We start from the raw sequence: 26,903 nt of genomic DNA on the forward strand, positions 1-26,903 counted from the left end.
AGCACTAGGTGTCAGTCAGAAAGGTGACTATGGAGGCTGAGAGGGATCATTTTGTGGCAGCCACACAACAGCTATTTGTTTCAGTGATTTCCACTTCTGACTAGGTACTGACAGACTAAAATGGTCAGTGTTTACGAGGCTTTCCTTCCAACTTGTCCTCACATTAGCAATTTCCCCTTGATGTGGCTACTAGCTAAGTGTCCTGGCGCAAAGGGGGGTATGGTATTGATATATTAAAGTGCTTGCTTGTATTACTCCAGTGTAAGGCATGCGGCTACTGCACCCTGCCATCAAAACACTGGTATGACAATCACAGCAGAAGATTGGCTGTGTGCTACAGTAGCTGCTCTGAATAGCCGAGAGACATCACCCCCCACCCCCATCCCAAACTGGAAATCAATACAGCCGCCAGATGTTGGGGTACTCCCGGTCCACGGAGCTGCCTGATGCAGAGATGTTCCTCAATGTCTGATTGCACAACGGAGAAGACTGGAAACAGAAAAGGATTCTTTGACTGAAAGCACGGTGACCATGGGGGAGGGAACCGAGGCCTCTGTGAGAGAGAGTCTCCTTAGCAACGGGAAGAAAATTAACATTGACATCCTGACTTCCCAGCAAAACTCGTCCCAGAGCTTCTGCTGGATATTTCCATGGGGCGAGCAAAAAAATAGAGATGTTCAAAAGCTGATATAAAGACACACTCCCTGCTTGTCATCCATTTATATTGAAATGAGTTTTTCCCCCTCAGCTCGGCTTGTGTGTAGTGAATACAGAGAGTCCTAATGTATGTATTTTGCTCATTTTACTGTGTCTGGCGTTTCCGCGCCTCTCCACTGTGACTCTGTGTTTGCCTCCTGCTGTGGTAAACACAACATTGCTATGATAGCACATGCATTTCAGAAAGCTCAAAACACCGCCGAGGAGCCGAAACATTCATTCTCTCCTCTCTCTCCCTCTCAATCTCTTTCCCCCTCTCCCTCTGCCTCAGTCAGTCCTCTCCCTCACTTCCAGCCAAGGTATTCAGCTCCCATGATTGCAAACACGCATAATGACAGCATCTCCCGGGGGCCAGCGGAGGTACCCCACTGATGCTGAGAGACTCTATCCTGTCGTCACATTGCAGGAAATTTTTGTCGGCAGTGCACATTGGAGCCTGGTGAGCTTTGGCAAGGCACCGCCAGAAGCTGGGCTGGCTGTTTTTTGTTAATAAAATGAAGTGCAAATTGTGCCGGGCTCGTATGCATTGGAACAGCTCACTGCTTCCTCCCATTACGAGGCCAGGGCGAGCGCCATGGAAGCATAAGCGTGAATACATTATAAAGTAATGAGGAAACATCCAGGAGAGGGTCACGGGGGGCGTCAAGCAGCTCCAGAGGCCTCACCAAGAGCTTTCAGTGTGCTCCGTGATGGATTAGTCATTCGCGTTTGAAGAGCGAGCGAGAGGTGGAGTTCAACAATGTTACACATAGCAACAGTTGCTAAGAGTTGCAGCGAGCGAGGCCTATTCAGTTTGTGAATATGTACAGTTGCTGCTGAGCAGGAATATAGGTGAATAGAGATAGAGCTGTTTTGTGTATCAATGATGATGATGATGGTGACATTTGCAACAATGCCACACAATATTCATGAACATCAAAAAACTGCTAGGAACCATGTGGTAGTAGAGAAGATGATAATGTAAACCATTCATAACATAGCAGCATGAGAGTGGTTAAGACAAAATGTCACTGATATTTGGGATTTGAAGCAAATTATGCATTGTGCATGTAAAAATGACAGCCTAATTCCTGCCGTGGCTGCAGCTGGAGCATATCGTTCTGAAGAATCCCAACCCGTACAGCCTGATAAGGTCTGGGGTTGCATGCAAAAAAAAAAAAAAAAAACATGCAAATCTATCTGTTCACCAGCCTAACGGGCATTATCAGGCTGTATTTTAGACCTAACTGTCCTCAATATGTCACAGAAAACGCTCACAGTGACACACTTAACCGAGAAAGCCAGACTTGAGTGCATTATATAGACTCTCCCTGTCAATCATGCATCACACAAACAGGTCACATTCTATACATTCCCGTAGGCTGGGGTGGGTGGTAGCTAGGGGGGTGGGGTGGGGTGGGGGGGCTAGTTTGAGCCCTGTGCTTTAGAGCCACTTTCGGTTTCTCCACGGTGCAAACGCCCTCCCATTGGCATTCAGTCTCTGATGAGCCCGCCGAGCCGCAATGGAGTCGCCTGATGGAACGCCATGGCAACAGCCGACACCTGGCAAGAGTTCATCCTACCTCCTCTCTCTCTCTCTCTCTCTCCCTCCTCCATCATCCCCCTCTCCCTCCCTCTCCTCTCCCCAGATGCTGGAACATATTTCCCTCAGACTGACTGAAAGCCCCTGTGAACAAATAATGGGTGCACGCCAGTCTAAATAAAGTGCGGTTTATGAGTTGCGGTCAGAAACGTCTCCCTCTGCCCCTCTCTCTCTTGCTCTCTTTTTAATGTTCTGCACAAAAAACAGTTGCCAACATTTTTTTCCTTTTTTTGGGGCCATATGGCTGGTTGGTGATTATACAAAGCCATTTTTTCCTTTCTCACAGTGAGGCACATAGTCAAATAAAAGAGAGCGGCTCCACACCAGTAGTCTGCAAACCCATTTCGTAGAGTGGAACAAGGTTCCCAAGCCAAAACAAACCAATGTGTCCCTTTGCCATTTTTCAGCCTCTGCTTTTCAATATGTTAGACCTTAGTGTTGAATAAATCTTCTGCAGCAAGCTTCAACTCTGCTGTGTTATCAATTAATCAAATTAATCAAGACTGGAGGGAGTTTTGCAAGACCCTTGCAATTCACAGAGAGGTTGCATAAATATAAAGTAAACCACTGTTTGATGGAAACCCCAGAAGTATTAATCACATAAACCAAACTTACTGATGATGGAAGATCCTGTAATGTTGTTTCAGAGTTCTTCGCACAGAAGTCAGGTTTAAGTCTTTGTAGTTAGCAGTATATTAAATGAGTACAATTTTGGGAATCACACTTATCTTTCCAAGAGTGCCCTGAGAAGATGTATTAATTTCATGTCCTGTATCATTGTACATTTAAAGATCCAGTGTGTAGGATTTAGTGGCACCTAGCGGTGTAATTGCAGATTGCAACTCCCTCGCTTCCTCCCCAAAAATAATCCAAAAGCACAGTGATTCTTGTTTAATGACTAATGAAAACATAGTTATGCATATATAAAAATTGTTGCTTATGTAAAGATGGTACGTAAAGAATGAAACAAACAAGATATATTATGTAAATAAGAGACCTTTGGAGGGACAGAGTCTTGCTGTTTCTCCCGCTTCCAGACTTTATGCAAAGCTAGGTAAACACGATCTAACACCAACTCCAAACCTAACAGAAAGACAAGACAGTCTGATATCAGTCTTCTGATCTCTCTCTTGGAATGAAAGTAAAAAAGCGCATTTTCTAAAATGTTGAACTGTTTCCTTTAAGTTGGAAATCTTTGTGGTTTTAAAGAATCTTCTGCTATCAAATTAATTGAGAATACTCCTAGCTCTGTCTTAGTTCAGGTATCAAGTAACATGAGTGATGCGTCATAAGCTACACCTGATACGCCATCAAACATAAGGCATCACTGACAGCTGACAAAATTAATCTCTGTGTTGGATAATAAAAATGGGGCAGAGGAAGTAGATGGTAACCAACTATTTTCACTTAGTCCCCCTGTTGATTTTGCACGTTCATAAATACACCAGCTATCATGACTTGGTTTAGCAACCCGTGATTAGCGTCTGGGTCAGTGCTATGGTTTGGTGAAGACCTAAGTCTCAAGTTCTTACGGTCTGGCAGAATTTACTGGCCCCATTTTGTATCCTAAAACCAATCTGTGAAGGCCAAATCATGCCACTAGAAAAACCAACAAGGCTACTGCTGTAAAACTGAGGGAAAAATTTTGAGGTTTTAGCAAGGAGAATGGCATGAAGAATCATATTTATATATGTAACACGTCTACCAGAAATTATGTCCTTAATTTCAACAACTCCCTGTTAGAGTTAGTGACAAGCATAGAGCTTTCTTTCCATCTTTCTAATGTTTCTTCAGTGAAGCATGTGGCCATCATTAATTATTTTTTTATGCTAAATTACCAGAGCCAAGGAGGTATGAAGTTAAAATGGAATGGAGAAAACTGGAGAAAAACATTGAATGGTGGCTCATAAAATTAAATAGTGTAATAGAACTATGTTTAATTTTAGTAGGTGATCATGCTGCTCTCACCATAATCGCATTTATGCATGCACGCAAGGTGGAAAATACCTTATCATTATAAGTATATTACAACAGTACTGTATTAACAATTACTGCATGTCCCTAACAACACTCAGCAAGTTTGATATTTTCCTCTAATCCTGGTAACAACAGACTATTGTAATTTGCAGAAAAATGACCGGAACATCATGTCCATGATGCATCTCCATCTTCTGCTTAAAACTTTGGAAAAGATGTGGTAAACTTGAGTGTAATGTCATGAAAAAATATGTTTACAGCTCTTAGGGAATGCTCTGCTTTCAGTCTTTCTGTGACAAATTGTGCTTAATGTGCAATGTAATGTGTGTTGAGTATTTAAGTGGTTTTATATAAATGCCAGTAGCAGCATACTAACTCAATGTTTATGGAGGCTTAAGAGGGTCTGGATAATATCTAGATATTGTGGCACTCAGGTGTGTCAGAATGATACAAACACTTACTTATGTATCAAAACCTCAGAGGAATTTCTGAAGAATTCCATTTAAATGTAACACATTATTTCCTTTTTGATACATGTTTTTCTTTGTGCACTGTTTTAATCCCCTATATTCCTGGTACAGCTTCATGTCAGCAAAAGGGAGAAGTAGGATTTAATCCCAGGCCTGAGAGGAGCCATAAGTGTTAATGAGCATTAAAAAGCTCTTAAAGTATAATCATCTCCATGGACCCTCGCTCTGAGGTAATGCCTATCACATGGCCTCTGTTGGCACCCTCACTCCTAACCACAACCCACTCTCCTCCAGGCCAAGAATCATGAAACCAAAACCCTTGAATCAACCAGGTCACACTACAGTGTTATAGGAGCTTTTGTAGACATGCAATATAGTGGGAAAAAACAAACAATTCAGCTATGATATGACTGCATTTAGTACAACAATCTACTCTCAGCTTAACGTCAAAGTCATTCATGGGAAGGACACATCTGTGGCTGTCCATGAATCTGTCTTTGTGGGAACAATTATTAGGTAGTTGGTCTTTTGTATAAATTGGACAATCACATATTTATCCATTCACTGGGAAAATGAGAGCAGTTCAGAGAAGAAAAAAAATGACCCTCCCTTCACGCTGCTGAATGTACAGGCTGGGATAGATGTGAATGACAGGTGTGAAGTGGCCAAAATACTCCAAACACAACCAAAAACAATAGTCTTTGTGTTCGCTGGAGGAAGACAAACAGGTGACAAAGAGTTTGTGCGTGACAGGCTGCATCAATGTCACATTGAAGGGTCTGAAAAAAGTGGCAGATGTTGGTTTTTCCTCAGATGGACTACTTCTTTTTGGAATTCCACTTTAGAAGGAAAGACAATTAAAAGTGAATAATACTCTTGGGTTTTACATCAGCTAAAAAACAATAAAAAAGAAAAATTTCCATCAAAATAGTGGATCTTGGAGTTTTTTATTATAGGAAATGTTCTGTTTAACCCTGTGTCATGAGTTTGTAATTGTCTAAAAGGTGTGAAAGGAGTTTCTTATAGGTAAGCTTTGCTTTGCCCATACACACTCTAGATGTCTAATACATACATATTGTGGAAGTAAACAGTAGGATTTTGTACACATGCTAATAATAGCAGGAGGGGACTGCTTAATGTTTTGACAACGACCCATTATTCCGAGACCCCCATAGTTCGAAAAAATGTCCCGCCAGACCGAAAGCCCATTTGTCCGATCCTGTTAACAAAAGCCCACTGCTCCAAAAGCCTGTTTTTCCAGAAAATACACACCCTCCCTGGAGTTTTGGACGTGCGGGAAGGACAAAGTCAGTTGACCTTTGTTGTCATGGTAACAATAACAAATATGTGGTTACCGTTGTGAAAGGGTCTCAGTTTGGTTAGGTTTAGGAAAAGATCATGGTTTGGGTTAAAATAAATATGTACGTTGGAAACATCAGTAAAGTTACTTACGCAGGTTGTTGATTCCCGTAGACGGTATAATTAAGAATGGACGTAGTCTCTGTGACGTCACCCATACTGTAGATTCCTGTATAGCCGTCATCAAGCTCGAAGTGTGATGGCTCTGGTCATTTACATGAACCAGGTATTTACCTAAGAAAAAAAGGTTTTCAGTTATTTTACGGTTTCAGACTAATGGCATGGCACCCAGCATGTTACCTATGTTAACATTACTTATGGAGGGTATTCTGTGCTTTTAATCTGTGCTACCCATTATCAGTTACAGTAATACTTACTACTTGCAAGAGCTAGGTTTGTGTAGTCTCAACTAAGATTATCACTGCTACTAGCTCCCTGGAGTTTCATGGCTCATATTAGATAACATTAGCTGGAACCAACAGATGACTATCAGTGTTAAAAAAAAAAGTGGAAGGAGAAGGGAGGATGATTGCTGAACAGTAATTTTACAAGATTCCAGAGAGTCGATTTTTATATACTGAAAATGTCCATATATAAGCAATCATGGCATTGTGGCAATGTTTTTCCACCCCTCTGCTGTGTGCACATCCTGGACTGTAAACAGGAAACCTGTCTATACTGTTGCCAACCGCACACTCTTACCCTTCTGAAGAAGTGAGTATGTGAAGAGGAATATATAATTTCAGCACACATTGATACTAAATTTGTTTTCACTTCTGACGTGTATCAACACTGACTGCGTGTTACAAATTTTCATCACAGTTACAGTAACACTAACTCACACTACATCAGGGATTTATTAGCTTTCAGTGCAAAATTAAACAAGTCTGCTTTTACATAACCACCTCAAAATGGACATCGTAAATTATCACACATTAACAGACGCTTCTGGTGTGTAACAGTGTTGTACCTCTGCTGCAAGAGGAGTCATGTACAGCAAGCACTAGGGGACAAACATCGCTCTGTCCACTTGATTACAACAAATAAATACTACTGGTAGAGGGATACATCTTCCGTGAGAGTGTATACGGAGCACGGCACCAGGATGAATTTGTGAATTGAAGCAAAGAAGCTTGAAATGTCAATCTCTCCATGAGCAGCGAGGTAGCAATGGTTAGTTACAGAACATTTTCTGACTCACTCATTCAAACTTTGTTTTACAGCGTCGACACGCACTCATGACAAGCAGCTAAAATGCTGCCTAATAAATATCGCCTCCGTTTTTATGCGTGCTTTGAGGTAGCCCTAATTAACCAGGCACTACACATGCTCCCCAGTGACATATGTCCCAGCCCAAGCCAAAAACAACACTGCCCTAAGGGAGGACGGAGAAGGCAAGTGCTTTGTTGGGTGTTAGTAAGTTGCGTGCGTAGGTATCTGTGTTGCATACTGCGTGTGTCTCTTGTGTGAAAAAAAATGTTCCAAGGGCCACAGTCTCTCAGATTTTTCACTTCGAGTGTGGCTGTACATTTGCATTGCGAGCCTGGGTCTCTGGTGGAATCTCCCAGAGGAGTGCTTCAGAGGCCGAGGTCCCGGGCGATGAGAAGAGCCCGCTTCCATGTGCGTGAGGCTGGGGCTCAGCCACCTGTGAGAAGGTTGAAGAGGAGGAGGGAGGGATGAAAAGAGAGATGTGAGAGGAAGATGTATGGTGAATGAATAAAATAAAGACAGAGGAGGAAAGAAAAATAATCCCTTGTGTTATGTTTGTCAGTTCATCCATACATATGGATGCCCCTCACTGTGGTTTGCAGAGGTGGAGGTGAAGCTGTGGCAAACTGTGATCATAGAGGGCAGAGGAAGGCTGAGCAGGTCCTATGAACCCATATGACTGTGCAGTGAGGTGAGGAAACAAGCAATATGTTATCACAGGGGTTTCTGAACATAAAGAGTGGCGTGTGTGTGTGTGTGTGTGTGTGTGTGTGTGTGTGTGTGTGTGTGTGTGTGTGTGTGTGTGTGTGTCTACACACCTGTAACAACCTTTCTGCTAAATGGTTGTTTGCTCTGCATCTTCTCTTGAACCTCCTCGCTCTACTTTCCACTTTCAGTGTTTGACTCACCCTCAGTTTTTAACCTTGTGCATCCATGTATATTTCCAAACAAATAACAAAAAGTTGTAAATATTAAGCATCGTAACTAATAGTTGCCAATAATCTGCATGATGCACTACGAGGAAGTAAAGACAAGTGAACAAATTAGCATTGTTGTGTGCTGTATGCTTTCTGGACTGACTGCCTCACCTAATATTGCTCTTTTGATGTCCAAGGTTCTTTTACAGCTTTTCAACACCTAATACATTTCCTAATATTAAGACATTTCTTTCAATATAATCTCCATAGGGATAAAGATTATGCCAGTGATACCTGTGGTCACTATTAATAATCCATTAATGCAGAGTAGAAATAATTTTATGTTAAAGCACCGGCATAATTCCACTTTATTAAATTGATATGGCAAACATGTTAGCAATGTTACCTGTTTATCTATCCAGCAGTTACAGAGCAACATTCATTTAGAACTGCATTTAAGACTTAAGTCTAGTCCAATATTCGCTATCCTTGTAGCTCTGTTTTGGTCACCACCTATCCATGAGGGCAATATCTGCATCTTATGCTTAACTCTTTCTCTGCTAAATGCGCCACTGTGTTCATCAGCTGGTAACTGACTTTGTCAGTCTAGGCATTTTTGTTGAAACAGGAAATGTGGTTGATGGAAGCTGTGAGATTGAAACCAAAACAGTAAAGCTGCAAGCCGCATCTGCAATGAGCTAAAATACTTTAAAATGCTGCTTAGATGCAAGGGGAACATTTTCTGTTTGTTTGCACTAAAAGCAGACAGACAGGTAAACACTTCTTCCGTTGTTAACATAAAAATATGCATTAATGCAGCTTTAACAGTAGTTGTCTTAGAGCTGCTGCACGTAGAGCTTCCTTAAAAAAAAATTATGTAACTACTGTTTTCAATCAATTTGACAGCAATGGCAGCAAACTTTATTGGGAAATGGTTGAAATATAGGCTTCATAAATTCAAATGTACCCAATTCCTCAAACTAATTGTAACTCTCTGTTGGTAGATTAATATGGCACTTTGCTATTTAATCCAAACCCAGACATCCAACAATAACCCATGAGCCAAGAGTTGAAGAGCTGATTCTTTTAATCCAAGAGTGATAATTGGTTGCGTCAAGTCTGGATACAAAAGTGTGGTTTCAAGAAACAGCTGTTTCTTATACATTAGTTATTCCAAAAGAAGAAAAAAAAGCATTTGCACCTATATGTGCCCCTAAATATTCACTAAGAGCCAGAACATCAGATCCAAAACATAAACTGCTTTTTTGTAGCCAAAAGCTAATTGATATTTTTCCACAAACAGCATCCAGTAAAGTTCTCTAATGGCCTTAAATCTTAATCATTGCAGTGGCTCTAGACTAGACATGACATCATGGCAACAGGTAGCCCAGTTTGCTCCACGGGTCTTTAATCATCAAGATTGCCATCATAATGGCTGAGTGGGCCACTGGTTCACAAAAGAAGGCCTCTCTGTGTGGAGGAGTCAGATAAGGTATGTCTCTGCTTCAAACAGTCTGGAAACAGAAGACAGGAGAACAGTGTATCCTTTATTTTGATGATCTCGGATAAGATGATACTCCAAAACTGTTATGAATAACTGGAAGTTGCAATAATCAGCCAAAATATAAATTAACATAACATAATTTCTTACAGGAATGAAGATGCTTTCTATAAATAAAGTGCAGTGGACTAAACAACCACAGATGCCTCTCAGATTTTGGACTCCCAAGACAGTCACCAGTTATAGATTCAAACCACCACCAATGACCAGACCCCTGCCAAAACACAATCAACTCCCTGTCAACACATTCACTGCACTTCTTCCTCTTTTCTCTCTCCTCTTCTCTTCTCTCCTCCTTAGCCCTGCATGTTGGATGCATCGGTGTCAGCCACACCAGTTATTCCCCTAATCCTAAACAGATTGGCTTCCGCCACAGAAGAAAACCCTCAGTCTGGCCGTCTCCTCGGCGCTTGCTCCGCAGAAACCCCATTAATCGGCAGCACATGGCGATAGGTTATGGAATGGATTATGGGCCTTGCAACGTATGTGGTCCGCTGGCTGCTCCGATAGTTACATGGTGGTGTTCAGGGACACACTCCCTAACGAGGAGACAGAATTGATCGGCGCTGTTCTCACTTTTACAGCCTCCACGACCAAAGGGGGAGGGGGACAGTTGTCAGTCATTCCTAATAGTTGCTCCCCTCAACAGCGGAGTCAATGGCTTTCTCCCTGATGTGAACACTGCATAGAAACTCATGCGGCGGGCTGAACGTGTAATTATCAAACTTGGAGCTGCTTATTAAGATGAGAAAGAGGACAAGGCGATTGTGTTTCTTTTATTTTTTGTTTCTCAGCACAATGGAGTAAGTGGAGGTCTGTGAAATCATGGCGAGGAAGAAGGATCTGAGAGGAGGAGGACAAGAGCGGGAGAGGGAGGGGGCAGAGAGAGAGAGAGAGAGACATGGGGAGAACGAGATAAAGGAGAAAGAGACAGTCAAACACACACATACATGAACACACACACACACACACACACAATAGTCACAAAACATAATAGTGAGGTAACCACAGTTCTCTTTTTTCTACTGCTGTGCCAGTAGGTGGTATGCGTGAACATGTGAACATGTGTGTGTGTGTGTGTGTGTGTGTGTGTGTGTGTGTGTGTGTGTGTACCTCTTAGGGGGTGGGTATGGGCTCAGAAACACAGCTGCAAGGCCTGCTCTGCGTCTGTCATTTGTACAGCACTAGTCTGCCAAGGGTGAAAAGTGACCAAAATTATCCAAGAATCCACGGTGTGTGTGTGTGTGTGTGTGTGTGTGTGTGTGGTAGGGGGTGTCCTAATTCAGGAGGAAAGGGTGAAAATTACACCTCTGCACACATGTCCAGAGAGTGGATCATACACTGGGTGGTTGCAAAGCCTTCTGCAAAAGGGAGGACAGCGTGTAGGTGCATGTATGAGTTGTGCTATGGATCAGACAGTGTCACTTAATTCTTTTGTTTGTTTGTCAATGTGATAACTCAGATTTTGGCCTAATAAAATTACTAGTAAAAGCAGCTTTGAGTTGCAAAAATATAACTATAAAAATCTTTAGCATCTTAGTTACAGTGTAAGTTCATTTAACTAAAAATAATTGTTGAAACTGATTACATACATTTTTTTAAGTAACGGAAACTCAATTGTTCAGGTTAAAATATTCTTGATTAAGCTGCTTTTATTTGTAATTTTAAGTGACACTAAGTTTTGTAAGATTGCAGAATCATTCCTGATTAATAACTTTTTATTATGTATTTTGTTTTCACAGTAGAAATAAAAGTCATTCTCAATTAAAATTACTAGCTATTTGATCAAAAATGTTTTTCTAACTTACAAAATTGAGTTTGTTTTACTTAAAAATAGATTTTTAAAAAAGAGTTAAATGAACTTATCTGGTTTTACAGTGTACTGGGAGTGGATACTTAAATAAAGAAATGAAATATACTGACAGTAAATGTTAATTAATTGGAGGTTAATGTTAAAGGTACCCTGTGGAGTTTTTGCCGACTAGCAGCCCTATAGAGCTATGTTGTTACAAGTAGTCCATTACTGGCAATGTTTTTACCCAGTTCCATTGTTCTACAGGTGGCCGCAATGTGGCAAGAAACGCAGGGAAGAGGGAGACTGATGGACAGGGGTGGACACTTTCAGATACCTCCATGTCTGTCTCATCATGGGTCTCTCACACTGACACCTTGATGACTTGACTTTAAAAACCTTCACCATAGAGAGTGTCCTAACTGGCAGCATCACCACCAGGTATGGGAACAGCACTAAAAGAAACTGTCTGGCCCTGCACAGGGTGGCAGAACCCAACATCAGATGTCAACTCTCAGCCCCATCAGAAGGTGGAGGACGAGGGCCAAGAGATTCATTAAAGACCTCAATCGCCCCAACAACAGAGTCTTCTCTCTGCCTCTCTGGTTGCGGTCAGGGAGGCATTACCGCTGCCTGAAGGCCAAGACAGAGGATGAGGAGGAGTTTCTTCCCTCAGGCTATTTTGGTCCTTAACCAGTAACTTTACACACACATATAACTTACAATACATCCACCTGCCATACATCACTGTCATACTCATGACACCTTATATTGCAGTTATGCACTAGTTAATGGGTCCTTTTTCTGAAACCCACACTCAACATTGAAAATCATTACTGACTATATTGTTCATTGTTCCACCATTCACTTTTGTTCTGTTTCATATTTCAGTTTTATTTGAATTTGTTCGACTCGTTCTGGAGACCTATGAATTTCATGATACGTTGTACTGTGTACGATTATACATGACAATAAAACTTTGATTTGGTTTGAGCTAACAGCTAGTAAGTAAACATGAATGTAAACAATGCAGGGAGTTAATTTGTGTTTTTTTTAACTTTTGTTTGTTTACAAGAATACTCCATAGGGGATCTATAATTTTGTCAGTGACACTGGTCCAGGACTCGTTAGCCTGAGGAAATATGTGCCACTGGTAAAGCTGCGTACATCCATGAATCACCTGGGTTTTGTTCAGAGTTGGATGGTGAGGGAAGCTGCAGCTTAAGCTAGCTGTTGATGGTCAGCAAATATCCTCAAACAGTAAGCTAGCTTTTGTGAATTCACAATTTCTCATTCTCTATGTCTATACATGTTAAATGCAGAGGATGCGATGTGGGTGTGGAGTATTGGATCCATGCAAAGTAACGGTTTTACAGTACTTGCTAGTTTACTTTTTAGCAAGTACTGTGTAGCATGTATTGGATTTAAAAGTAATTTGCCAAACACTGGTCATTGCACATTTAGTTAAGAATTATATTTTTATTGAATTACTGTGCAGACTTGGTGCCAGGCATTCACTTGCTGTATGTGCAAGCACACGTGATGGGCCATTATGTCTGTGTGTGTCTGTGTGTGTGTAGGCCTATGTCTGCGCATGTAAGGCTGTAAACAATGGGACTGGTTCATAGACGCCACTGCAAGCGGCCCAAGGCCAGAAGAACGTCAGCTCAACAACAGCTCTTACAGACGACTCCCTGGCTTCTCGCCCATTATCTTCCCCCAACCAGCCAGCCAGAACTACTCTGTATTCTCTGGCCCTTTACAAAGGCTAATGAATAGACTCAGTAGAAAAACTTGAGGATCATCACAAAGATATCATCATGCTCATAGTTTGAAAACTGCAGCCTACCCTGCAAGTGAAAATACTTTATGTGTTAAACTCCTCTTTGCAGATGATAGCCCACGTTTATTTAAAAGTAATGCACTCTCCCGGCCCATTCAAAAAATGAACAGGTCAATATGAACATACAACGTTTCTAAAATTAAAGCTCAGTAACATTGCCAGCCTTTATACCCATCAGTGTCAACTAATCAGAAATGATTCAGGATGCTGTAGTTTTTAATTTCATATGATTCTATTACTAACTAGAATCAGCTGGATTTTATTTCATTAGAGCTGGGGACTAACCTCTTCACACTGCTGCTGTGTACAGCGTGCAGTTTTACTGGTGATATTACCAGGTATGGTATTTTTTTAACACTTATTATTCTCAGATATGGATGTTCACATAATGGAAGAGAAGAGGTGTTTCACTGAACAGGTCAACTCAAAGTTACACCATTTTAAACTCTTTATCATCTCTTCACAGAGTTAAAAGCATTTAAAAAGTGTGCACTTTATTACATGAGAGGATTTTTTTGGGAAATGACTATAAAACACCTGCATGCACATGGTGTTTGTGTCTAGTGGGAAAATAGAATCTGCAGCCTTATAAAAGAAACTGGAAACAATACAATGCCACTGAATTTTAATCTTTTAGGTCTGTCAACATGTATAGTATTCTTTGAAGTTAGAGGTTACAAATACTTTTTTTTTTGGTTGGGGGGGGTGGATTAACTGAATGTTTAGCATTACAAACATAACAGAACAAATACACTGATGTTGATTAAATGACTCATTCTGGATCAAAAGACCAGGTTATCCTCTCCAACCATCTTTCCTAAGCAGGTGGGTGGGTCCCATTAACTTCTTTGCTAATAATGAACCATAATCTTTCTTGAAAATTACTTTGGCACAATTTGAACGTTTAGGAAAATCTAAAATCTCATTATCTTCTGCAACGACTGTGGACAGGATCCAGTGTAACCCCGAACTGCCCCGTCTTTCCCCTCTGCGTGTGTCGGGATCTGAGAACCTCCCACACAATCCCAGACTGCCTTGCTCTTGATCAAAGGTACAGTGTGTTATTCAGAGAGCCAGTAACTATGATAAAGGGGCTCCTGTTACAATTAGTGGGAAGTTGTACGTTTTTTACCACCACCCCTCCCCCATACTCATCTTGTGGACGCGTTGGTCGGACGATTGCGGACATGAGAGCACCGGCTTTGACCTCTTTTTGACAGTAATGATTGCGCCTTGACCCAAAGCTTTTTTGTCTAAGTAATGATGACCCTGCATGTATTGTTGAGAAATGACTAAGCAAGATCTAGGGCAGATGCTTAGGTGATATAATATACAACACGCCATTTGTACAACTAGTAACAGGATGGTTAAACAGTTAGGGAGATGATAAAGTTTCCCTAACCCTAAACCTTTTTGAGCAAATACAGTGTTCACCTCTTTAACTTTAACTCTGTGGACTGTAGGACTCTTTAAACCAACAGCTGCAGTTCAAATCTCATATCCCGGTATATATGCATGGGAACTTGTCCTTTTTCCCCTGCAGTCGCCCCTCCTTGCATCCCCCCATCCACTTCCTGCTATCTCCAGGGCCAATCTAAAGCTGCGCTATTACGATTCCTGTACTCGGTGTGTTGGCGGCCGATTTAGAACATCAACACCATCAATCAACCCGCCAATGGGGCCAACCAGCTGGCTGAACCGTCCTGTCCCGCTGCCGGACAATTTGTCATCCAACGAGGCCAAGTTGCGTTCATGTAACTACACCCAAACCTTTCTCCTCTCTGTCTCTCCCCTTACTAAAAACCTCTTTTGATGACTTTTTGACTCGCCCTTTCAACTACTTCTTTAAAGCCTCGACATCTCGACTCAACAACAGCCTCTTTACCAAAAGCTTTACAATTGTTTTCTTTCTGTCCCTCCATATGCGGATAATTATAAACACTTATAGACATCCATGGGACAAGGCTCACTTTGGTTTCCCTTGACTGATGGTTTTGTTTCTGTTCACAAGGGAGTAGCAGTCTGTTTTATTCACTGTTTTGGCCGTTACTTTTGCTGGAAAAATAAACTATGCATTGGCCATTACAAATGTTTCCCCTTTTGCTTTATGCAGTGCGCAGAGGTGGGTCATTATCTACCAAAATATATGGCCAACAAATAAACAAACAAATAAACATGCAATGGAGAAACCATGAGTCATAGTTCTATAAAACTTTGGATATGACCATCCTGCTTGCATAAACTACGCAAATATTAGATTTTTATGCATGCTTCCTATATACTTGAGTCATAATAATAGAGTAAAACAGACTTTATTTGTCCATAAAAGTCATAGACACGGTCAATAAAAAGGAAGGCTTTTCCCAAACTAATAAAGCAAAAGCAAGATTTATCTTCTAAATTCATGTCATCAATTAATATGCAAAAAAGGGAGACACAGCAGCTTTGTCAGAGTAAATTACTGTTCATTATTTGGTCAATTCTAATTAGAAATCTGAATTACTGCAGCTATACATGTGACAAATGGGTTTTATAAATTCCCTGTAACAATGATGTCATAGATTCCTCATCACCCCATAGCTCACAACACACACACACACACACACACTTCCCCTTGTAATTGCTCAGTGTTCACTGCTTTGCCTTATTTCTTGGTCGCTCTCACTCTCCAGGCCAGCTGAGAGGCCCCTGGGGGCACTGTGGGGGCCTTAGAGTTGTCCAAACACCCCAAATGAAGGTCTGGGGAAGTTCCTTGCTCTTTTGTCTCGGCCGTTTCTGCCAGGGAAACAAGTGCAGCACAGTGCGAAGACTTGGGACTGTGTCTGCTGGGGTCAAGATATGGCTGTTCAACGGTCTGTCGCAGTCACGCTACCATTCCTCCCCTTAGCTCCCCACTGCCATGGCCAGGCCAGACAGTCGGCCCCAGCTGCACAACTGCCTGCCCTTTACCAGTTCAATCAGCCAAGGTCACCAACAATCAACCAGTGATGATGCACATCTGTGTGCGCGTGCTGGAAGGTATCGAGCAGCGTGTTTTCTTCTGAATTCTTTAAATAAAACAGTAATGTATCTCGCACACTATTAAACACGAACAATAAACTGTATACACACAAAAAAAATCAGCTTGTTGTCGTCTGCAGAAGTTGCTTACTGTGTTAAATTTAGATGATCAACTTTCAAGTGTGTGCAAGGGATTAACAAGAGTCTGCAGCAAATCACAGTCGACGCTTCCAAATTTTCGGGGTGAAAATGATTTCTGCTAAACAGAACCATACTCCAAAACTGGGCGGCTTTTTACATGGTCGCACGCAACTTTTATTTGCCTGTAAATAATTTTCCAACATCCCATTCAAGAATTGGAGCGTTTGATTTTGGTTTTATGAGAGCATGTTTTACAAATGCTACACAAGCCAAGAGAAACTGTACCTGGCAGTCACAATGAAAAAGGCTTTCCTCACCTTCTCTCAGTATTAATGAGGCCAGAAACAGCCCAGATTCAAAGCCAAAATAGATTACATTCAGTGTGAGGTAGTTGCTAAACACATTGCATGACAAACATCAGTGTAGATGCTGTTGAAAAGATGCTGAACACATTAAACAGAGACTGGTTATAACAATTAATGTTTAAAAATATTTCTGTCAGCATGATTAATTGAAAATCCAAGTAGAACCTTTATAGCAACATTATAAAAACAAGTTTGCTATTGTGAGTGATATTTTTGCATTTAATCACATACTTCCAGTTTCAACTTGTGTGGTGTGCTTTGGATACCTGGAGGAAGAAGAATGTGTTTCAGTGCATGGGGGCTCGATTGGGGTGAAATTATAACAAGCATAAATTGGACCCTTGGCATTGGCCTTTCTTTGAAAAGTCTTAATGACAAATCACCACTTTCCCTTTCACCTCCTAGTGTTTCATCTGGGCTCTACCCAGGGTGCTCTGCTCTGATCCTGAGTGCCACATCATTGGCTAAGTTGCTTAAGCCTCGCCCATGGCCATTCTCAAGCAAACATTTTTGGTTTTATGCCTGCTTGGACTTCTGTGCTAAACTGACTTTTACTCTTACCACTGGCTATTAAATGCAGACTGGCAAAGTATGTGGGAACCGTGGTGTTTTGTTGTGGTGTAAGGATTAATTCTGTGTCATTAATGCCCCTTACAGAAAATGTAGCTTAAATGATAAATCATACGTGCCTAACCATTTCTTACTTCTCTACTATATTGTTATACTATTATGTGAATGAGAATCAAACTAAATAATCACTACAATTGTTCCATATATGTAGAGTATATTGCAGCCTTTCCTCTCTGGTTAATTTAAGGTGTTTATTTTATCTTTTTCTTCCCAAAACTTGTAAAGTTAATGATGAACAGACACACTGTGCATCTTTGTTTAAGAATTCATTGAAGGAGAAGAAACAATTAGGAAACAGTAATGACTTAACCAAAGGGGGGAGTTCAATGCCTACTCTTGCATACCTTTCTCTCTGTTTTATCATTAACTTCTCCAATACAAATAACAACATGAAAATGCTCAATTAAAAAAATTAGGCTTCATATTGTCCTATTTTGTGAACAAAGTTGGATTGTTATCATGCAAATTAAAGAGTTATTTTCAGGTTGTTGCTAATAATTACATCTTTTTACCTGACTCGGCTGAACAAACACATAACCCTTGACCTTAGTGCAGAAGAGAGGATTGTGTCCCATTCACAACATGAAACCGCAGTCAGACCTCCAGACCTGACCAATGGTTGAGGGATGCCAAAGCTAAATCCAAGCCCAGGTGACCACCAGCGGTCCCTGTCTGCTGCCCCGTCTTGAAGGTCTAACTACTTAATAAGTGGCTGTCCCAGGTTTCCTGGACATAGTCCAGATCCACAGAGGCCCCCTTCGAACGGACGCCCAAAAGCATAAGGAGGGCTTCATTTATCAATCAGACCAATCACAGACTTTTCCGGGGCTAGGGACGGCCACATGTTGGGGATTAAGCCCATGGAATTCGGCACAACCAAATTGTGGAGAGTTAGTTAGCGATTATAGCAAATCAACAATGAAAAGAGTTGGATTACACTACAGTTGCAGCTGGATCAATGTGCTCTGGGTATCATCAATGTAAATTCAAGACTCTTTAAAATGAATGAGATGTAATTTTAACACTCACCACTGTGGCTACAAATGACAATATAGGGTAATGCTAAATGTTAAATGATTATTTATGCTACAGTAGTATAGAGAAATAGAGCACAGTCAACCATATGCAGCAATATTTATACGTACATTTAGCTAACATTAGCCACCATAAGCTACTGGTCATATTAGGCCAACTAAGGCTGTAACAGGAATACCTCTGAGTGTGCTGAATTGAGCAATAGTGCATTTTATTGCTTCTCATTTGTAACAGGAATAATCAGTTATTTATCCACTCAAAAGTTACATAGTCTGGCTTTAAAGGACCAGTGTGTGCAATTTAGTGGCATCCAGCAGTGTAGCAGCAGATTGCAACCGCCTTGTTTCACCCTCCCCTTCCAAGCACGAAAGAGAAACTATGGTGGCCGCAAAACGCACAAAAAAATGCGAATGGCTCAATCTTGAGCCAGTGTTTGTCTGCTCTAGGCTGCTGTAGAAATATGGTGGTTCAACATGGCGGCCTCCGTGGAAGGTGACCTGTGGCATCTGTAGATATAAATGGTTCATTCTAAGGTTACGAAACCAAAACGATTCTTACATTCAGGTGATTATACACTAATGAAAACATAGTTACGCATATTATATTCCATATTCCATTTCTGTCAATAGATCCTCCGAAATGTCACACACTGGACAGACACACTAAGCATATAGACGCTTGTATGATATATCTGACAGCATAAATTCCAAACTCATTTGCAGTTTAATATGATCAAACATGTGCAGACAGACACACATCGTGCACCTTTCTCATGCTACGTCCACAGCATCTCAACTCAAAGGTCCAAGTGGTGTGACATCACTGCATTACAAATAAGGCTCATCTGAAAGCTCGGAGTAGATAATTATTGTTACTCAGCCAGCAGACGAGCTGTGAGCTGTGCAACTGATTTAGAAGCCGGCAGCGAGAGATGAGCCGTCACCGTCTCCTATGGCATGTTGTGTCACTCCTGCTCATTTCCATCTCTGCACACGTATGACAGATGAGGCTCTGACAGGTGTCAGGGAAGAGCAGAGCAGGTCTTGTCACTCATTCACCAAACCCCCCACTGTGTGGGACATGCATGCTTTGATATACCATGACTATAACTACACAGAGAGGGAGGTGTTTCTGTTTCTGTGTGAGATAGAGAAATAGAAAATGACTGGGCAGAGGAAAAGGGAGAAAAATGTGAGAAGAAGAGATACATGGGTGATGATAGCTATGGATGCAACAAACAATATGTAATGATCCTCTTAAAATATCAAGCGAAGAAATTGAAGGAGTATATAAAGACAAGTTTGTTTGGCACACTGAGAGAGCGAAACATGTTTTAAAGCAAAAAGGTTAGAAATCCAGGTATAGCCAGCATTTCTTCTTCGACATGTGACATGTGTCATCTCTCACAAAGTGCCTTTGTGGCGCTGATCTTGGGACACGTCACAGCACAATAGATGCACTTCAGGCCAAAATTAGCAAAGGCTCAGTAAGCATGAAGGAGAGAGAACGCGTATCATTTTACCTTCTTGGTGTAAATAAAGAAAATGATCGTCATATTTCTTCTTTTATTTTTCTGCCAAAATTTTTTTTCAAGTGGAATTATGACACGTCACACAGTTGAGTAATTTAAATATACCTGTATATACGTGCAATACTTCATAGCTGTGAGTTTCCCTACTTCATTTATCTGTAATTTATTTGCAGCAGTCAGTGAAAATATGTGTCAATTCACCATGCACCATTGCCAAAGAAATTAACAACGATTTTACACAGAGGACAGCTTAAGCTAATGACTTAGTGTCAGCATGAGGATAGACTTTGCAGATAATGGGTACTTCCAATAAGAGTGCTTTTCACAGAGGGGGTTATCACCTATGGTAAGAGTGTGTAAGTGCTTTTCACGTACAGTATAGGTCCATGGCATTGGACCATGGACACAGAGGTAGTACACTATTAGCGCACATTACGGGAAATAAATTAGCATGTAATTTTATAATTTTATTAAATGATATTTTGGAGGTCTAAAAGTACAGCTGCTGTAATTGTGATTCAATGTGTTGTGAGCGGTGTGATTATTATGCATTTATGCAAAGAAATTTTAAATTTAAAGGTTTGCAAAGCCTGTGAGTGGAATTTGTGTCCACTCAGTGTTGGTAACAATCTTAAACAGTATTAGCAAATACCTATTATGAGTATATTGGGAGTAATATTCTGTTTATTCCAACCCTATAGACAGTCTGCCTCTACCAATAGAGGTGTCATTGTTCCTCAACTCCAGATTTCAACTAGGGGCTCAGGCAAAATGGAGCTAGACCCCCCATATTTCATTTCTCCCTCGCTGATAGCATTTATCAGCAGTGTCCTGATAAAAACAAAATATGCAACTTAAGCCCGAGCAGGGCTAAGCCGCCGAGGTGGACAGGATTACCTGGAGGCTACCCTGGACAGGCATCAGATTGTACTGTCATAAAGGGCCATTAGCCTCTTGGCAAACTGTACCTCAAGCCCAAGATGACAGAGCTTTTCAAGACGGACAGGGAGGAAAATATGAAACTTAAATTCGTCATGACAGACATCTCAATGAATGAGACCCCCAGACTCTGTAAAACAAAACAAACACGGAGAGATCCTTTCTCTTTTTTTTAAGTTCATTTGATGCCAATGGAAATTTTAATTGATTGTACTACTGCATTGGTTTTTGCTTGAAATAATCAATACCCACTGTTCTCTACTGGATGTAAGTATTTATATGAAAAGAGAGACTTGGTTTCCACACAACACACAATGGAGTAGACTTACTGACTGGCTGGGATTAAATTTAATACAGGATCTTGACAGACATATCCTGGAAGCATATCGCTCTCACTGCAGATTTCCTAGGAGCAAAGCTTACATGTTTTTTCTTGGATTTGCCTCATTAATTGGCTAGTTAAGTCCCCTTAATCCACGATGATCACTTTCTTGTATGTCTTAGGACATTTCTTTAAGCTCATATATCCCATTCCTTTTTCTTGTCTTAATACTTTCACAGCTTTGACAACAAAAAGAAGCTCAAACACAACTAAACTTCCCTAAAAGGCATGCAAGCGCTCAGTTTCGAGTGGCACCGTAGGAAGCCTCCATTTTGAGGGAGGGAAAATGACAATGCAAAGTATAATTGTTGGGAGGGGGTTGTCTAGACAAAGTGTCCACAGGTACAGCGAATATACAGCTAGACGACAAAGCAGACAGCCAGCTACCTTCCTATGTCACTTTCTCTGACATTCAGAAGAAGAGGTCTTGTCTGTTATCTCTAGGGGGTGATCAGGATTATTTCGTGACACACATGCGCTTCTCTCTTCTCCCTTTAAATCTCCACCCATTTCCATCCATCCACCTCTCACTGTGCACTGCCTCTAGGCCATATCAGGAGTCGGGCCTGTGATAAAGAAGCCAGGCCGTGGGGTGCGGGGGTGGGGGGAGCCCAGACCATCAGACTGGCTGGACAGGCTTCAGCTGGAGTCTTCCTCTGTCTGTCTCTTTCAGTGTACTTATAGCGGCTGCCGACCTGTCCTTTCCCAGAGGGGTTTGTGAAAGGACAGAAATGTGATGCTGCTACTCATCCACAAGTTATGGTGGAGTCTGTCTGCGGTGGCCATGTTGTATCTCCCTGCTATGACACCCCCCCCACCTCTACCTCCTCCTATTTTACCCAAGCAGAGAGACTCCAGGCGCCAGGCGTGGTGTAACTGCAGTCTCAGGTATGCTGGGCAGACACTGTAGTCACTTCCCAGGGCTTCACCTGCACCTGAGACTATGAGTGATGCAGGTACTAGGATCAGCTATACTTAAGGGAGGCCAACTGAAAGCGTGATCATTCATAAATCAAATACATTTTCTAACTGAAGATGTGAGTGAAACTGCCTCTTCCATTGCCATTTTATAGCTTGCAGCCTAATTAAATTTGATTGCACTTGTAATTTGAATCATATGGTCTCTTTAAAAGTGACACAAACATATTTTGTTGTCAGAAATGTTGTTAGAGGCCCCCGACAGCAGCTAATAACTAAAGAACTAAAGGAAAATGATCTGCAGATTAATCTGTGATGAAAATGATTGTTAGTTGCTACCTTAAAAATATCCAATAAGCTTATAACAGGGATTCCTTCATTCAAAAACCTGTATTTTTAGTCTTTAGAAATGTTTTTAGAGTTTATTCTAATTTGCGTGCAGACAGGAGCTTGTTTTAAATGGTCCTTTACAGCTAAAATCCTGTAGTTTTAAGCATGCATTTCTACATCTAAGTGGAATAAGGCAATTTAAACACAGTGGAATTTACTTCCTGCACTTTCTCTCCATGTCTCGTTCCCCTTTCCCCCGAAATGTTGTGGCATTGTCATGTGTAAAGGCTTAGGATGATTACAAAATAATTTGAAAATAGAATAAGTACGTTGAGCCTAAGTTGAGGTTTGCTCCATCTGTCAACATATGACAGCTGCAGAGCAATTTTCATTGTGGTACGTGTGGTTTTGTGGTAAATGTGTGCTCTCATTTATCTAAAATACATCCTAAGCTGTGGCTGCCGCTTCATTATTTGAGCAGGCCACATGACTTACAATGTGCAATTGTTCTTAAATGAAAAATCTATGCTGAAATTTGACTGACTTGTGTGCATATGTTTTGAGGAAAGGGGACTGTGCGAGGCTTTTGTGGTGGTGTAGGAGAGAGTGTGTGTCTGGGAGAGAGTGAAACATACAGGGACAAATTCAGAGGGGCAGAGAGAAAGACGTTTCTGTTTTACCAAATATTTGCAAGCATTATCTAAGATTTGCTCCACATTTTCAATGTGTCGAACAACTGTTACTGAAAGCCGTCCATGCTGGAAACACGGAAACAAGAAAACACATACAGTAGCCCTGGCTCTGTTGAGCTCTACATTGAGATTTGTGCAAGTTGAATTATCAGCAACTTAATTATGTATGAAATATTCACTTCCACCCAATAAACCACAACATTTCATCAACTACACCACTTTCACAGTAGTACCCACTTTGTTACTGATAAACGTGTGTGCTCATGGTGGGAGTTGTTGGGTCTCTGCAAATAATTTTATAAGGAGTACGGTCTCGACCCGCTCTATATGATGATAAGTGTCCTGAGATAACTTCTGTTATGATTTGGCTCTATAATAATAAAATTGAATTGAACTGAAAACTACAAATGGGTGTGAACACTTTTAACGAAAAGCTTTTCTTTTTTTATTTACAAAGTTATTACTATTAATTAATATTATTTGATAGACAGCATAGGCCTACAGCATGCACCATGACACCACAAGCAGGTGGACCACAGTAAACTGTATTGATGATATGAGCTACACGATGTCCAGAATTATTTTACAATTGAATAAAGATTAGACTCACATACTTGTAGTCCTAAAACTCAAAGAGAGCAAACTTCAAAATCAGTCATTTATAACTTGACAAGGCTTTAAAAACTTAAAGGATTTATATCCCAAGTTGATTCTGAGAAGTTTTTCATGTATTAATCTCAAAAAGTTAGACTACTGCAATGCTCTCTTTGGAAACTTTATCAAGCTGTTGATTAGTAGGCTATGTGTGTGATTGTCTGTCTGTTGTTGTATGTTTCACATGCATATTAATGTAAAGCACAATACGTTTACTTGAAATGAAATGTGCTGCATTAAAAAAAATGTCCCTTACCTTGCCTTGCTGTTAAGCTACGGTGATGACTGCGCCTTCCTGCGCACTTTACGCAATCTCTACCCGCCTGAACAACGTCAGCGTCCCACAAGTCCGTTCTGCGTTTAAGAGCCATTCATTTACAAAGAGCGACACAGCGGCAGCACAGCCAACATGTCAGACAAGAAACAGACCGTGGACCTGGGTTTACTGGAGGAGGATGATGAGTTTGAAGAATTCCCAGCTGAGGGTAAATAATGCAGATACTATTTGAAGTCATACTGCTCCTGTTGTCTCTTTACTGTCCATCGGTAACTCAGGCCTGTGCTGGGCCTTACAACGGTGACTCAGCTAGCTTGGCCATATTAGCGTTAGCATTAGCTAGTGAGCCCGCTGGTAACACGCCACAGACGGCTCATTTAGCTAGCTAACTAAGCTAATTACTGTTAGCCTTTTAATGTCTCAGCTGTTGTAACTTCATATTTACCTCTCTGTTATTATGCCAGCGTGTATACTTTAGCTTCCTTGCTAACGTTTGATGCTAACCTAACGTTAAAGTGTTAGCCGTTCAGGTAGCTAAACAGCAAGCTGTAGCTAAAAGGATGTTTACACGGGGTTTGTGTTGGTTTTTATGTTTCTTTTACGACAGCTAGAGATAACGCTGTTGATAGAGGGGTCCCTATTTTGTTTTCTAATGTTGGTGATGTTCCACTTTATAATGCCTAGATTGGACGGGGCTGGATGAAGATGAAGATGCTCATGTTTGGGAAGACAACTGGGACGATGACAACGTAGAAGATGATTTCTCAAATCAACTCAGGTAATCTAACAATGCAACACAATACACAGTGTTGAGCTACTCTCCCATTGAGGCTGTCAGTGGTTTATTCCCATAGATTATTGAAGTCATTCGTGGTGTGTACTAATTTCTTATACTTGATTTAATGCTTGTAGGTCAAATCCTCATGAAATATTAAACATGAGAGGCACAGCTCTTTGATTAATTACTCGACATATACCAAATGAGGCTGACAATAACCAACATGTGTCCACAGATAAACACATCCTTTAGTGACACACAAACCCTCCTTACCTCCAATAATTTGCACTACACTAATGGAGTGGCAAGATATTGATCCTTGATTTCTGATATTGATCCTTGATTTCTGTTTTTGATGTAGACTTCTGTACTGTGACGTAGTACTATAAAACCAAGGGGGATATGTCTGGAAATACTTTATATCTTGTGTGTTTGTTATTAAGAATCAGGAGTATACAAAATATTCCCACATATGTAGTTGCATTCTGCTGATTTAAATAGTTTTAAACACAACAGGACCGCTTACAAGTTATTTCTGTGATCTGTTACACTAAGGCCAGTACTTCTGTATGGTATTGTAATTGTTTTATGGAACCAAAACTATAGTTCTGGACATGGCTCTTATAAATTCAGTCAGTATACGCGTTCAAAAATGTTTTATCTTTTGGGCCGTCATTATGGATTTACTGTTACAAATTATTTTAGCGTCAGTCAACATCTCAATACAGATACATTTATGATCCAGAGGCTTGATTCACCGATCACTGATTTCTACCAACAATGTGGATTTTAAAGTCAGGTAATTTTAATATTTAAAAAAATAATATTTCCTCCTTCAATACACGCCAAATAAAACACGAAATTTAAAATCCAGTTCAAAGCATATGGCCTCTTTTTAAAGATGAAAGGTTTCTTTAATATACACAGCTTTAATTGTAGGTCAGGAACCTCCAACACCAAAATGCCTTTTTAATAAGATACTTTTTGCAGATTACTCTTTAATCAATATTAATGCGTTGAGCAATTTTGAACTTATTTTGCAGCCATTGTGCAGCTCCTCTTCAATAGCTGAGGTTGTTGTTAATTACAGTGGGCCGCTGCATGTTTTACACGTATCTGAAATTGTGCCATAGACGTCTCGAAAACATAAAAAGTGCCTTAACTATTTCAGGTTTCACAGTGTAACTCTTTTAATAGAACTATGCATTACACATCAAAGTTATCATCGTAAGATCAGTCATGCTTTCAAGGCTCATACTCACTTATTGAATAATCAATAACTGTGGTACATAAGTGGCTGGTCTGTTTTTATTTGAGCACACTTTAGACAGTAATATGCTATTGTTTTATTTAGACCAATTATGATAGCCATGCTATTAAGCTGTTTCTTAAAGATATCATTATTGTTAAAGGGCACAGCTGCCATATATATGTAATCATCAAATCCATAGCTGCACGCATTATGCAATATTTATATATTTTTTCACTCCCATCTCTTAATGGTTCTCACAATCAATAGCAGAGGGTACTTATGCCTCAACCACCCACCTGTAATCATCTCTACTGACTTGATCTTTCTATTTTCCTTTTCCTCCCTGCAGAGCTGAGCTGGAAAAACATGGTTACAAGATGGAGACGTCATAACGGCTGACGGGGCCCTTCAGTAATCGATGACATTGGATATGGACATTTCTATTTGAATATTATTGGTTGACCACAGAGCACCAGAGGAGGAGATTTGATGATGTTAATGTGTTTCTTTTTTTGTAATAAATATTGATAGAAGTAAAGTGTTTGGAGAAAA

The 26,903-nt window shown here is 40.7% G+C and overlaps 2 long non-coding RNA genes across 2 annotated transcripts; one reads left to right on the plus strand and one right to left on the minus strand.

The window, feature by feature from the left end:
* Positions 1 to 2,136: 2,136 nt before the first annotated feature.
* LOC127357397 (uncharacterized) lies at positions 2,137 to 24,383 on the minus strand. Its single transcript, XR_007882249.1, has 3 exons — positions 24,301 to 24,383; positions 10,906 to 10,981; positions 2,137 to 10,635 (listed from the first exon to the last, which is right to left on the minus strand). It is a non-coding gene; the product is annotated as an uncharacterized LOC127357397 (long non-coding RNA).
* Positions 24,372 to 26,903, plus strand: LOC127357396 (uncharacterized). Its single transcript, XR_007882248.1, has 3 exons — positions 24,372 to 24,529; positions 25,006 to 25,099; positions 26,701 to 26,903. It is a non-coding gene; the product is annotated as an uncharacterized LOC127357396 (long non-coding RNA).

This window comes from Dicentrarchus labrax, unplaced genomic scaffold, assembly GCF_905237075.1.
Source record: "Dicentrarchus labrax unplaced genomic scaffold, dlabrax2021, whole genome shotgun sequence".
Classification (NCBI taxonomy): domain Eukaryota; kingdom Metazoa; phylum Chordata; class Actinopteri; family Moronidae; genus Dicentrarchus; species Dicentrarchus labrax.